Consider the following 15,007-nt stretch of genomic DNA (forward strand, 5'->3'; position numbering starts at 1 on the left):
TCCATATGTGGAACTAAAAAATCACATGCTTGAATGTGCAAAAAAATGATTCAAATAGCCGAAGCTTTGCTAGAACCACCAATTGGAAAACCTGAGGATGTGATTCTTGTCCCACATACACCAGTAATCCCACCAAACCAAGAACAAAAAGAGTCAATCATCGATTCAAAAGGGATAATAGATATTCTATCTACCCCAGTCACCTATATGATAATGTTAGCCGAGTTGCTTAGAATAAGACCAAACATGTGTACTATTGTGGAAAACATACCTAGATAAATTTGGCATAAAAAACCCAATGACTCAAATTGAGGAAGGGATCAAAGAGCTTGAAATGCCTCGAGAAAACTAGTAGTGAGGGCTACAAGGTTGAAACTATTGCAACAAAAGAGATCTTGAAACAATGGGAAAAACTAGCACTGAGGGCTACCAAGTTGAAACTGCAACTTGTAGACGAACACATGGAAAAGCCCATAAGACTGCTAGAAAAAGTAGTTGTTACTTCTTGTGGCATTGAATATGAGCATACCTTTGCTATTGTTGTTTTTGACAAGAAGAACAATTACAACATAATATTGGGAAGACCATTCATGCGGCAATTGAAAATGGTCCAAGATTGGGTTTATGACCATATCTACCCGAGACACATGGAAACCACGACAAGGATAAACTTGAAGGACCATAGTTACAAGGACGTGAACCGAACCCCTGTCGAGGAATTTGATTTTTCTATGATAGTTGGATCAAAACTTCCAGCATGGTTGGGTAAGCCTAATGAGCTGTGGATGTGTGGAGCTTCATAATGCGGAAGCTTAAAGCAGCATCAATGTATCCTAGAAAGGGAAATCGAAGATAAGGATTATATCCTATAATTATTTCCTAAAGAATCATTAGAGACACTAGAATGGGAACACATCTTAGCTACTCTGGATGTGTGTGCCATTCAAGAAGATCCAACAACAAAGTTTTGTGATGAAAATGATTTTGATGTCGTTCCTTACTTTGCATTGAATGTGATCCAGAAAAATAAAGAGAACCATGTATCAACAAGTTCTTGAGACAAAGAGACAACAAAGGAATGTGACAAATCAAAAGACAAAGAAGAAGATGATTTCTATGACTCCGTAGAACACTTGGAGCTTCAAGAAGAGATCGATCCCAACAAATCAGCAGGTGACACAGACGACACTTTAACTAATGCATGGTTTTATGATTATTTAGATCAAAGGCCCAAGAACCAATGTCACCGCTACAAGAATAAAGTGTATCAAAAGTGGATTCCAAAGTCCCCGATGGTGAAGCAACCGCAACAAGCAACCTCATACGCAGCTCCTATACAGGAAGAAAAGACTCAACTAAGAAAAACACGACCATTTCAATAGGTTAAGAATGCTCTAATCAATTGGCTATAAAATCCCTTCTAGAAACAGCAATCAAAGAGCAAACAGATAATAACTTTCCATAACTAGCCAACCACAAAGGAAAAGTACCAAAATTCAACCTTGCTGAGGATAGTAGCAACAGTGATGATTCTTATGACATCCCCGACTAGGAACCTAGGTCATGACTATCACTAACAGCTTCTGTAACAATCAAGGAAGGCCAAAGCAAAGAACAACAAGTCAGAGCCAAAAATTTCAACAAATGTGGATAACAAAGAGCCAACTCGGCCAAAAGTAGGTATGGATCAAGAAGATGAAGATCTCTGATGAAAAATCACAAGATCCAACACCAAAAGAAAATTAATCAAAATATGCATGAACATCTAAGAAAATCACAAAGTAGCAAGCTTTTTCAAATGAGATTTGGGTTCCAAATAAGTTGATTCAAGCAAAAAGAGGTCAAGAGTTTATTTGGATTCCAAAACGATTAAAGTATTATTAGCTCCCAAAGTTTGAATCGCGTCCCCAACCAAGCATACAAGGGTTGAAGCAAAGACCACTGCTGACTCACACAAAGACAAGGCGGATCCCAAAGAAGTCTCTTCAAACACAAACAAAGCACAAACATTTCCAAATGAGCATCATCAATACAATAGCAAGTAATCACAAAGAAGTGGGTCCAAAAGGAAACCAATAAACTGTCACTACACCACCGTGTGAATTCTTTCAAGCCAAATTTTGGTCATCAATATTGGTTCTACATGTTTAGAGGATGCTCAAGGTATAATTCATTTCAAGTTTGGTAGCCATAAGATGCCAAAGATGCCCATCAGTCCTTTTCAAGACTGAAATCCAAAAAGTTACCTTAGAAATCCAAATACAAGTCTAAATCAAGCCAAACTTTGTTAGTAGGCTATGAATAGAGAATACACGCTACAAGTAAAAAGGGAAAAGAAAGATAGAAGTCTAACTCCTAGCCTAGAGATGTATTTTTTTAAAAAATCTGAAGCCATGATAGCCATCTACATACCCTGTACATCATGTATATGAGTTTTGGGAACAAATGGACAATGATAGCTCATAGATAGTCATCTATCATGAATGATGTCGGATAAGGTCCTTTTGAAGCAAGTTACTAACTTGGGGAAATAATTGGGGTTTGTCAGGCTTTCATTAAGTCATGTGTCAAGTGGGAGCAATATAATTATCTACATAGCACACAAAAGCTAACCGTGGCAAATGCAACTTTGATCACATTGATGCACGAACAAAGAAGTCCCCAATGAAGAAGAGTGGACACAAAAGGTAGACAATTAAACACTTAAAGTCTTAAGTCATTCTTGAAGCACTGGACATAAATTTTATTTCTAGTAAGGAATCTAAAGAGGCATCCAAACGACAATGTGCAAGCAGTGGAACAAAAAGAAAAGCAAAAACGACAACAAAGACTGCACCGACATTGACAATCAGGTAATGTCAAGGACGACATGAATTCGGAGGGGGTGAGTGTTGACCCATAGGTCAACAGTATGGCAAAACTCTATTTCCATACCAAAGTCTTATTTTGAGAGCTAAGAAATGATATGGATTATGGTTAAAAACATCATTTGTAATGAGTAGCTATTCTAGTTGCAGAAGCCGAGGTGCAACGACACTTCCAGATTGTAAATACAAAGTCATTTGACCCATTTAACTCTATTTTAGGTTTAACCTATGATAGCCTTAGTATATAAGGTACCTAGGTCATTTTGTAAAGAGAACTTTATCATAATCAAGTTTTTGAGCTGCCGTTGAATGTGTGTGAGAGAGAAAGAGAGAGAGCGTGAGCTTCATCCTGGCACTACTTCCTACTCTCTCATCACATTGGAGATCCAACTGCACCATTATGATAGGCTCTGAGAGAGCTACACAAAAATTCCAAGCATTCCATGCAAAACAGAGCCGTAAGTGTATCAAATGATGTCTATTTTTTGTGTGCAAGTAGTTGTTAGAATTGTGTGGCGACATAAGCTACGTAGAGGTACTCATAGATTTCAGTTTCAAACACTTCCAAAATTATGCTTTGTCTTCATACACATTTTTTGCAGATGGGTTTGGAGTGAGGATTTTTGAGTGTGAGAGAGAGAGAGAGAGAGAGAGAGAGAGAGAGAGAGAGAGAGAGAGAGAGAGAGAGAGAGAGAGAGAGAGAGAGAGAGAGAGAGCATGAGCTTCATCCTGGAACTACTTCCAAACTCGCTCATCACATTGGAGATCCAACTACACCATTGTGATAGGCTCGGAGAGAGCGACACAACAATGGCAAGCATTCCATGCAAAATAGAGCATGCGTACTAACGCATCTGTGAGCTATTTGTGGTTGTAAGTGTATCAAATGATGTTTGTTTTTTGTGTGCAAGTAGTTGTTAGAATCGGCGACATAAGCTACACAAAGGTACTCATAGATTTCAGTTTCGAAACTTCCAAAATTATGCTCTGTCTTCATACGCATTTTTTGCAGATGGGTTTGGAGTGAGGATTTTTGATTGTAGAGGCTTTGGGGCAGGTGTATCCTAGTGAGGGGATGGTGTTCCTTAATAAGTTTCATAGAATTCTGGTACAATTTGACGAGTTTCTTTTTGTTTGTATGTGTGGGCTAGGCGGTGTAGTTGAGAGCAGTGAGATTCTGATTTTGGCTTAGTTGGACTCCCAGAGTGTTGTATGTGTGGGATGGTTTCATCATGACAAGCTACATATATTGCCTTCGTGCATCTATGATGTCATCCATGTCCTCAATTGACATTATGTTGATCTAGGTAGTGTTGCATGCACTTTATAGGTGGTGTGATTCGCTCCCGCAACACATACCCAATATGCTAACTAGCGTAGAGAGTGTGCCGACCACCATACCCAAAATTATAACTTGCATACAAGCTATGTTAGCAAGTAAACCTAGTATGCTAACTAGAATTTTTGAATGATCACTAGCATACAAAGTGTGTAAGCCTGCATACCAAATATGCTAACTAGCATACCGGGTATGCTAGTTAGCATACTTGGTATGTACTAGGTATGCTAACTAGCATACCCAATATGCTAACTAGCATAGACAATGTTGCAACCAGCATACCTAGAATGATAACTAGCATACGAGGTATGTTAACAAGCATACCCAGTATGCTAGTGAGCATCTTTGAATGATCACTAGCACACATACCCAATATGATAACTAGCATATTGAGTATGCTAATTAGCATAGACAATGCTCCGACCAGCATATTGAGAATGCTAACTAGCATACCAAGTATATTAACAAGTGTATCGAGTATGCTAGTTAGCATCTTTGAATGATCACAAAGTGTGTTAGCTTGCATAACCAATATGCTAACTAGCATACTCGGTATGCTAAGTAGCATAGACAATGTTCTCACCAACAAACTTAGAATGCTAATAACTAGCATAACAGGTATGTTAACAAGCATACTCAATATGCTAGTGAGCATCTTTGATTGATCAATAGCATACTAAGTGTGTTAGCTTGCTTACCCAGTATACTTATGAGCGTGCTGAGTATGCTAACTAGCATACTCAGTATGCTAGTGAGAATATTTGAATGATCAATCACATACAAAGTGTGTTAGATTGTATACCCAATATGCTAACTAGCATACATGGTATGCTAGTTAGCATTGTATTGGGTATGCTAACTAGCATACCCAGTATGCTAAATAACATAGACAATGTTCCAACTAGCATACCCAAAATGCTATCTAGCATGCTAGATATGTTAACAAGCATACCCAGTATGCTAGAGAGCATCTTTGAATGATCACTAGCATACAAAGTGTGTTATCTTGCATACCCACTATGCTCACTAGCATACCTGGTATGGTAGCTAGCATAGATTGTTTTGGCAAGCATACCCAGAATGCCTACTAGCATACCACGTATGTTAACAAGCATACCCATTATTCTAGTGAGAATCTTTTTATGATCTCTACCATACAAAGTGTGTTAGCTTGCATACCTAATATGATAATGAGCATACTGGGTATGCTAACTAGCATATTCAATATGCTAACTAGCATAGGCCAAAATTCAATTGGCTTGATCACCATCCAAAAGGTGCACAAGGTGTTTTATGTAGCTTTTCCTCCCCATTCTCTTCCAACAAACATCCTAAGTTGTTGGGGGAAACGCGAGTCTCCTCTTTCCAAAATGTGTAGATGAATTCCTTAATTTCAACTGTGATAGGGCTATGACGGTGTTGCTTGTGACATGCAACCAATGAGAACAATCCACCATTGATATCATGCTTCATCCGTGATTTTGCCTTGTAAAAGGGGCGACGACCGTCTTTGAGGACCCTTGAGATTTTTGCAATAGGCATGTTATCCTATACATTCAACATCTTTTGCAATGCTGCATTCTTAAAAAACAACTCCTCATTAGAACCTAGCTGCTTGATAGTAGCCAATGTGTTGCAACATTGGAGACGATTGAGCTATGTACATCAACCTCCTCCACTGAAGAATGATCATGGATTGCTTGAAAAACAAGATATTCAGCAACTAGATTCTAGATTTCTCGTTTCACTTCTGTACCAAAACCTTTAGCCCTCCTCTTGAAAGCTATCACAATCTTGGAGGAGATTTTCTTTTTCTCCTCATCATTGAGGGCATGATGTTCTCGCTCACCCTACATCTGTTTATGCTCCCTCTGTTTCCTCTTTCTTTCTCTCATATTTCCAGATCATAAAAAGAGATGATCTTGGGAGTTGTGATTCATCATATGTAATGGCTTCCTTATGCAAGTTTCACTTGAGGACTACAAACATACATAAAACATTGATTATTTGAAATCACTTAAATTTCATATATGCCTACATCATAAGTTAGCATTGGAAACTTACTTACCACCATTGAACACGTTGTCTGCATATCCAACATTGGGGCTAGTGAAAATATTTTTCTCTGGTTCTCCATAGTTCTATGAAGATGGGAGAAGAAGGGAAAAAATAGATAGGAGGGCAGAAATTTCTATGAAGATGTGTGTGTGTGTGTGTGTGTGTGTGTGTATGAGAGAGAGAGAGAGAGAGAGAGAGAGAGAGAGAGAGAGAGAGAGAGATCCTCCATGACCCCACAAAGTTTAGTAACAAAAAAAGGCCTCATTTGAGTGGATATAATTGTTTATGGACATTTTAATTTGAAAATGGACATTGTCTTGGGTTTTCAACATATGCTAACAAGCACTACTACCTACCATTGTCCCGAACAACATTTTTAGACACACATTAACATGCTTCACCCAAAGGCGTTATGCCTTTACCTGTGTCCGATCAGCCGCCCACTGTGTGTACATACACTAATATTATTCACTATATACCAAAGAATAAGGGACTCTTCAAATTCTAAAGGTTGGCTCCACCCACACATCCATGCACACTCTTGCTTCTCCCCTTCCCGGCATGCACCGCAATGTACCATGCACATACACATACACACCACATCACACTTTCAAATGGTATTAGAGCAGCATTGGTAGATCACCCCCGCAATGCCACAGACCGCCTTGCGGGGGTGAGAATCTTGGCTATGGCGGTGGCCAAGGGAGCTTGAGGATCGAGCCTACTGGCTTGGAACCAACAAGGAGAAGGTGCATCATAGGAAACCCGATAGATCTTGGCTTCCTTGACGTGTGCAACCCCTCTTGCTTCGAATCTTAGCAAGAATTAGACGTCTAGGAAAAATGTGTGAGCCGGCTTGGTAATTGATCCTTAGCATCAAGGAGAGAAAGCAACATTCAAATTTTCTTGGGTAGTTTGATGAGCATCACCACTTGAACATTGTAGAGCTATTATGTGGTTGTGTGTGAACACACACACACACACACACACACACACATACATACACGGACGAGCAAGCAAATCAAAGCTTGCAAGTAGCAGTGCTAGATTCTTAGAAGCTTACGGGTATGAATTGAGAGCAACATGGCAATTGGAATTGGGGTTTGCATAAGGGAATCAACCAAGAAGCTTGGGGAGAATGGGCAGTTCAAAGTCTAGGGCATCGACTAACCTAGAGCGGAATCTGCATAAATGGTGCAAAATGAGTTTGCACAGCAAAGCTAGCAGGAAATCAGGCAATGTTGTCGTTCTTGAAGTTGGGTATCTTGGGGGAGTGTGTGTGTGTGCGCGCACACACTCACACACACTTACACACACAAAATCGGTGCAGCAATGAGCAATCAAAAGTAACGAGGAAAAATTCAAAGCAATTGGGCGCACGCGCAGTGCAGCGCGCATGCACACACACACACTAGCTTCAGGCACACATGAGCAACAATGTGCATTAGATAGCAAAGAGAAGCACCAAGAGATTGTATCAAAGAATTAAAATTGATCTAATCTTTAATTCCCTAAGAGTGTGTACACACACACACACACACACACACATTGCCATTGAATCAAGGCATCAAGCACGCAACAAAAGAGACTTGGGTAACAAGTTGAGTCAACAGTGGTACTGAGAACTAGAGCGAGAAGTGAAGAGTGTGCATGCATATACATAGGCAATGAGTAAGCCTGGGCATTCCCCAACATTGGCTAGACATCCTCCAATGGATGTCTCTTCTAGATATCATATTTTGGCTTGTCTTTTGGCAAAATTGAAGTGGATTAGCTCCGAAGATTAGCTTCTCAACATTGGCTTTTAATGGTTTTCTTCTTGGTGGCTTTGGCATCGGTTTTGACACTGCCTTGGCAATTCGGCTGGTGCACTTCCATTTGATGGCAGAAGGTGACATCGAGCATTTTCCTTGGCTTTGACATAGTGAGAGAAAGAGAGAGAACTTCGGTTCTCCTCTAGCATAGCCTTGCCATCGGCTCCCTTTCCACGCTCATTTTGGAGTGGTTTTGGGACAGACATCCTTGGCACCTCGGCTTTCCAACTTCAACGTACAATGAGATAGACCGAGTGAGAGCAGCATCGGCTCTCCTCTAGTCCTCATTGGGAGAGTGGCTCGGCTCCACAATGTCTCCTCAACAAACTCTCTCGGTCTCCATTTGACAATGTTTTGGCTTTGACGGTTCTCCAATTTTCAATTTTGGCCACACACTTTAGATGCATAGTCGCTCCAACGGACCATCCCGGAGAAAATTTCTCATGAGCATGCTCCGTTCTTGGATGACTTTTATGACCACAGGTGGTTGGTTGTGCTTTGTGTCTGGTTTTTGGTCGACAGGCTTTTAGATCGATGAGGTAATGTGCCTGTTTTCTAGTGGTTTTCTCACAGGTTCCATATTCCTTCCATTGTAGATTATGTGGCACAGATAGTGCTCATGTTTCACTATGCGGGGCATTCCAAAGAGTGGTTCTAGCATGGTTTTGTGTAGTTTCATGCTATGTATGCATATGTGGATACAACTTGAGCTAGGTATATCTCGTAGGTAGCACATTCACAAGTTTACAATATTCTTAGAAAAGTGCAATTCTCCGTAGCACCCGGACTCATTCAGGATTGAGATGTTTTGCCAGGATTTTGGTAGTTCGTGTATACAATTCATGGATATGTGTAATGAGACACTATTTGTTTTTGTGCAATTTTGGTGGGATTTTTTGAGTTTTTACTCACTTTATAGGGAAGACTCTACCACTTTTCTCCCATGATTTCTCACCATAGTTTCTTAACATCCATACTGTAGATATGTGTGACAGCTCAGAGTTGAGAGTCATGACTCGTGAGAGTTGGCGGTCTCATAGTTGTCGATATATGCGATGTTGGCATTGTGGTCACACAAGGCACATTAGGTGCCATTGTTTTGGCCGTATGAGGTAGCAACATAGATTTATGCGTGATGCAGATGAAATTTTGACACATGCTAGAGCAGTGGCTTCATATGCTAATGCGAGGTGCAGAGCATGTGAGTGTGCGAGTGCAGTGCGGTGAGGAAGAAGAAGACACATAGGAACACAATGACATGGGTGGGGAAACTCCAAGATTTTTTTCCCATGAATTCTTGGCATCCATATGGTAGATATGTATGATAGTTCATAGTCAACAATCATTACTTGTGAGAGAAAACATTCTTGTAGTTGTTGATATACGGGATGTTGGCATTGTGGTCACACAGAGCACATTAGGCATCGTTGTTTCAGACGTATGAGTCAGCATCATAGATTTATGTGTGATACAAATAAAGCTTTGACACATGCTAGAGCGATGGATTCATATGCCAGTGACGATGATGTCATGTTTGCCTTTCGTGTTCCTCCTACTTATGTGTCTTCAAGAGGTGACACTTCTTCTCGTTGGTTGCTAGATGACTATGCAGCTTTCCACATCACACCACATCGTAAGTGGTTTAGCACTTTCTCAAGTGAGAGCTTTGGTTGTGTGCACTTGACCGATGGTTCAACATTTGACATTGCAAGTGCAAGAGATGTTTGTTTGTTGTTGCCTAGTGGTGCATCATATACACTACAATATATGCGCTATGTTCCTCAGCCGAGATAGAGTTTGATCTCACACTGAGACAATTAGAAATTAGGATCCCAATTTGAATTGTCCATGTCTCTATTAGGAGATACACTCTGTAGTGCTTTAGTCATTGTTTTTGTAGTGGACACACTTTTCACAGAGTTGACTACAACTTTGCCACCCTTTCCCTTGCCACCCTCCTTTTGTTTTCTGGCCTTTGCATCCTTGCCTTTAGTTCCCATTAAGACTTTGCTGTGGCAACAATAAATGCATGGAAAGCGGTTCATTGTATCTTGCTTGCACCCTAACATACACTTGAGACTTTCAAGTCTCCTTCCAAATACCATTCAACTTGGAACGTACCCAAACTTGGCAGCAATAAATGCATAGACAGTGGTTCTTTGTATCTTGCTTGCACCCTAACATACACTTGAGACTTTTCAAGTCTCCTTCCAAATACCATTCAACTTGGAACGTACCCAAACCTGAAACCTGCATTATTTGTTTTTCCTGCTGTTGCCAAATGATGTCAACAGCTTGATGATATGTTGTAGTAGAGTACGTCCTATCGCTTGAGCATCGAAAGAAATTCCCATAATCATTCGAGATAATTTTTTGTAGATTGATATAAAGTTGTAGTAGCTCACAAAAAATGTAGCGAATCAAAGTATGCATTCTTGCCCTTACCTAGTTTGATGGATATATTTTTTTAGAGCTCCACCACCTAAAGATAGCATGGACATCGCTTATCTCTTGCGTTTACGAATGTGGAAGCCAACGGAAATGTGTGTGAGATTATCGATTTGATGCACATACCATGCAGTGTACTGAAGCTAAATGTAATTGTCCAACCGGTGCTCTTGCTAGTTTTTTTGCCGTTGTAATTTTTTATTAAGCTTCACCATCTCATCATTTAGCTACTTGGTCTTCTCATTGGCCTTCTCTTTGACTTGCTAAATGTCCTTCACATAATTCTCCTGCATCAAAGAATATGGAGCAAAGAGCGGCTTTATTGCTTCCATTTCATTGAAGAAAGCTAAATACAATCTCTTGCAATACCCAAATAGGTTGTCTCTTCCATCTCCTACAAAAACACAGTAGCTTATTGAAACTCCAAAATGGTGGTGACACATTGGTTATATAGAGGATCACTTGGATAATTCTGGCCATCTACCCATAACTTGATTGCTTTGCACCCAATGTTCTGTAGCTGATTTGTAGCATTGGGATTGGATATGCCAAGTTGCACAATATAGGGTACTCATGCTCCAAATTTTTATTTAATCGATATTGTTTTGGTCTATTAGTAATGTCTTGCCATGGAAGGAGATTGAAAGACATTTGGGTTAGCTTATCAAGAAAATAGAGAGAGAAGGTGTAACGGTGATTGCTACGAGCAGAGGATGATTTCTATGTAGGGAGAAAACAGAAAGTACTCAGAGATATGAGAAAAGAATTATGTTGTGGAGGGAATAAAGGAAGGGAATACTACTTAATTTTCTTTGAATTCAAATGGTTGATCATGAGTGTTTTAGAAAGAGAAATGATGTTGCACATGGAGGTAATGGAGTATCCCATTTCTCTCAGGTGGAGTTGGAGATGGAGCAGTACGAGAGAGAGAGAGAGAGGGAGAGAGAGAGAGAGAGAGAGAGAGAGAGAGAGAGAGAGAGAGAGAGAGAGAATGCAATGAGATAATGTGAAAAATCTTCTTTGTCTAGCAAGGGGAGGGTTAAAAAGTGCCTCCTTGAATGACCTCAAAGTGAGAGAGAGTGGTATAAATGTAAGAGAGAGAGTATAGGGGTGGGAAAAAGACATTTTAAAATTCAAAAATATAATTCAATTATCCACCTCTCTTTTGGGTTAAAATAGTCTATTTTGAAAAACAAAATGTAGGAATGGCATTTTTAAAAAGCCCAACGTAGGCCTTTTTTCCCAGTCTTTTATCCTCGGTCAAACTTGGCTTAAGCTGTAAGCATTTCCTTCAACTTCCAAATAAAGAGGCGCTCCTATACTCCATTTACTTCTCAATGATTTAGTTGCATCACCTACTACTAGTCTTTGCTGGATTTTATAGGGATTACCGTGCCTTTGCTTTGCTAGTAATAACTTGTTGAGAAATTTCATGCTTATTGCCAATTTTTTGTTAGCCATTATTGAAACGTTTCCTCCATGGAATCTGATTGACTTGAGAAAATCTTCTGCGCTTAGCAAGGCCTCTCATGATCTCTCTACTAGCTTTGTTTTGAACACATAATCAATGTGGAGCTTGAGAAAACATTCAAAAATACGCATGAATGCATGCAATATGAAAATAGCAAGCATGAATAGAATGATGGGTTTCCAGAAGGGATCTATAGAGGCCTGATCAAACTTTGTTTTGACAAGATAGTACCAATGTCTTTAATTCTCTTACACCACCAATCTATAATATTTCTCTCAGTCCATGCCCTTCTCATTTACATAAAGAGTCTTTTTGGCAGATGTCTTTCCCTTTGCACATGATTACTAGGTTTGTACCCCATTTTTTCATCGATAGGAATGAAAGCATGGTGCTAGATTTGTGATGTTACATAATGACTCCATTCAACCAGTGTTGAGCAAACAAGAGTAAAAGTGAAGGGTTTCTAGGGGGAGAGAGTGGTTAGATCGTGGGGATTAAGAGAAAGTAAGAGGCTGATAATTGGTGGAAATATAAGTGCTCTTGTGCATAGTTTGGTCATTCAAGGAGTTTTTTGCTTTCTAAAGTCCAATGTGTGTTTGCTCTTTTGGGGCGAGGGGGGGGGGGGGGGGGGGGGATTCATTGTTCTCCCATGGAACTTGATCATCACTAATCTGTTGAGGTAGGGAGTGGGTCACTCTCATGGTGGATCCACCATGGTGTGGCATCAAGCTCAAAGGTGGGTTAAGAGCATTTACATGCCATGTTGCATAGGGGTGTGATTCAAATGCTTGTTGTGCATGATTGTGGTAGGTTTACTTTGTTTTGTTTTTGTGAATGCAACACCTGAGGTGTTGTTGCAGCTTTGCTTATTGTTGATGGATGCACTTCTTGCACAATCTTGGTGGTGGTTGAGCACCTTGCTAAGTGTTCCTATGTGGAACCTCAAGTTGAAAGCTTTTCTTGGCCCAAGCCATGGAGACCTCTCTATTGTTATGACACAAAAGATGTGAATGATTTTATATAGATGTTTTAAAACTCTTTTTAGTGAGGGTGTGGCTCTTGACAAATTAGTTGCCCACTCCTTATGAAACTTTTTGCACTTTGGCTCTAAACCTTGGCTCAAGATCTTTCTACATAGAATAAAGTACTCTTCCATGTAAAAAGGGCCCTTGAGGTGCCCCCCCCCCCCCCCCCTTCCTTCGTCTCCTAGCATTTGCATCATGAGCAATGCTTTGATTGGAAAGGTTGAGTTTTGAGCACACTCACTTAAGCGTGCCCAAAACTTGACCTTTCCAATGAACCAATTAACATATCACAAAGATAGTTTGAGTGATTCCTTCCACCCCGTGTTGGGTGTTCTTAGTATATACACCCATTACATGTAATGGGATTTTTCCATCCCTTGACTACTCTATATGTCAAGAGATCTATATCCATGCATGAAATACACTCCATGAGAAAACAATAGGAGATTGTGATGAACACATTGAAAATTATTATTTCTTTTGAACTTGAGACACAAGGACAAATTGAAGGGTATGAGGCAAACCATGTCATGGGTAATGCTACTTTTTCCCCATGCACGAACGACGATTGTTGTGAATTCATGGAGGAGATGTTGGAACCCTTGGTGTTGTTTGAGTGTCATATATGTTGAAGAAAAGTCTTGCATGAGTTTCTCAAATGAGACCCAAACAAGCTTATGATGGATCACCACTTCTTCATTATTCTCTAGGTCTGTAGCACAATTTCACAACTCCTTCAATCACTCCAATTCTTTCTATGTTTCATATTGAGTATCATTTGAGATTTAATTGGATTGACTACTACTAGCCTTTGTTGGCTTTTTAAGGTTTGTCAACTACCTTCCTTCATATATTATGGCCTGTGAGTGGGACGACCTTGGCTTTGGTTGTGTCATTTGAGGTTGGCTATAGGTGTCAGCTTCTGTCTTGTCCCTGACCTCCACTTCCTTGTCTTTATCACTTTGTTCTTGATGCATTGGTGGACGCTGCTTTGTATCTTGGCCCTTAGCTTCATCCATATTTTGAGTTGTAGGTGGTGTTGGCAACACTTGGTTGGTTGGTTCTTTCGCAACCCTATTGTCTGCTCAACCTTATCTCTATCAATTTTTTAGTCGGTTAATTCTTGAGTAGTAGCAGGGGTGGTTGGTCGATTTGATGTCGATGGTATATTTTTTGTATGAATTTCCAAATGATCCACACCACCCTCCTCTTCTATCTCCTTTTCTTCAGTATGAGTCATTTCAGTCTCCTTGGACTTGGTAGATTCATCAGAAGATTCAAGATCATTGACATGTTGTCACTTGGACTCTTGATGTTCTCTTTGCTCCGCTTTATATTTGAGCTCCTCTTTAATCCTTTGTCGTATTTTGTTGACAACTTCTAAATTTTCTTTAGCCACTCATCTTTTGTATTTCTTGATTTTCTCTAGTCTTTCTGCTTTTCTTTGCTCCAAATGCTAATCTTGATCACTTTCTCCTTCATCATTCGCATCAGCTCCTCGCTCCCTCTTTTCTTCCGTTGTCTTTTTGCGGAGCTCCGCTCTGACTTCTAGAGCTTCTTCCATGGACCTTTGCTCTTGAGATATTGTGATAGCATCTCTATGCTCACTTGATCTTATTTTAATCCAACCTTGAGGATTGTATTATCTTCTTTTTCTTCCTCATCCTTTTCTTTGTCATCTAATGATTTGTATTCGAAAGGCGTATCTTTGCTTAGCTTTACATTTGACTCCATTTCTTTGCTATTGGACTTCTTTCTCCTTGAGCTTTGTCCAATTGATTTCTTCTTTGGAGGAAGTACTGCAGAGTGTCCTGCCACTGGTGTAACCGCACATTTGAGTTTATGGATCAACTCCAGTTGCATCTATGCAGGTGGTAGCCCATCAATCATACATAACGCTTCATAGGAAATCCTTGTCAGTATTGGACCACCATTCATGTATGTCTTTTTCCTGTGTTCTTTAGGTTTTCCTCCACCAGATTCTC

This window comes from Adiantum capillus-veneris, chromosome 18 (assembly GCF_014529385.1).
Source record: "Adiantum capillus-veneris isolate H3 chromosome 18, ASM1452938v2, whole genome shotgun sequence".
NCBI lineage: Eukaryota > Viridiplantae > Streptophyta > Polypodiopsida > Polypodiales > Pteridaceae > Adiantum > Adiantum capillus-veneris.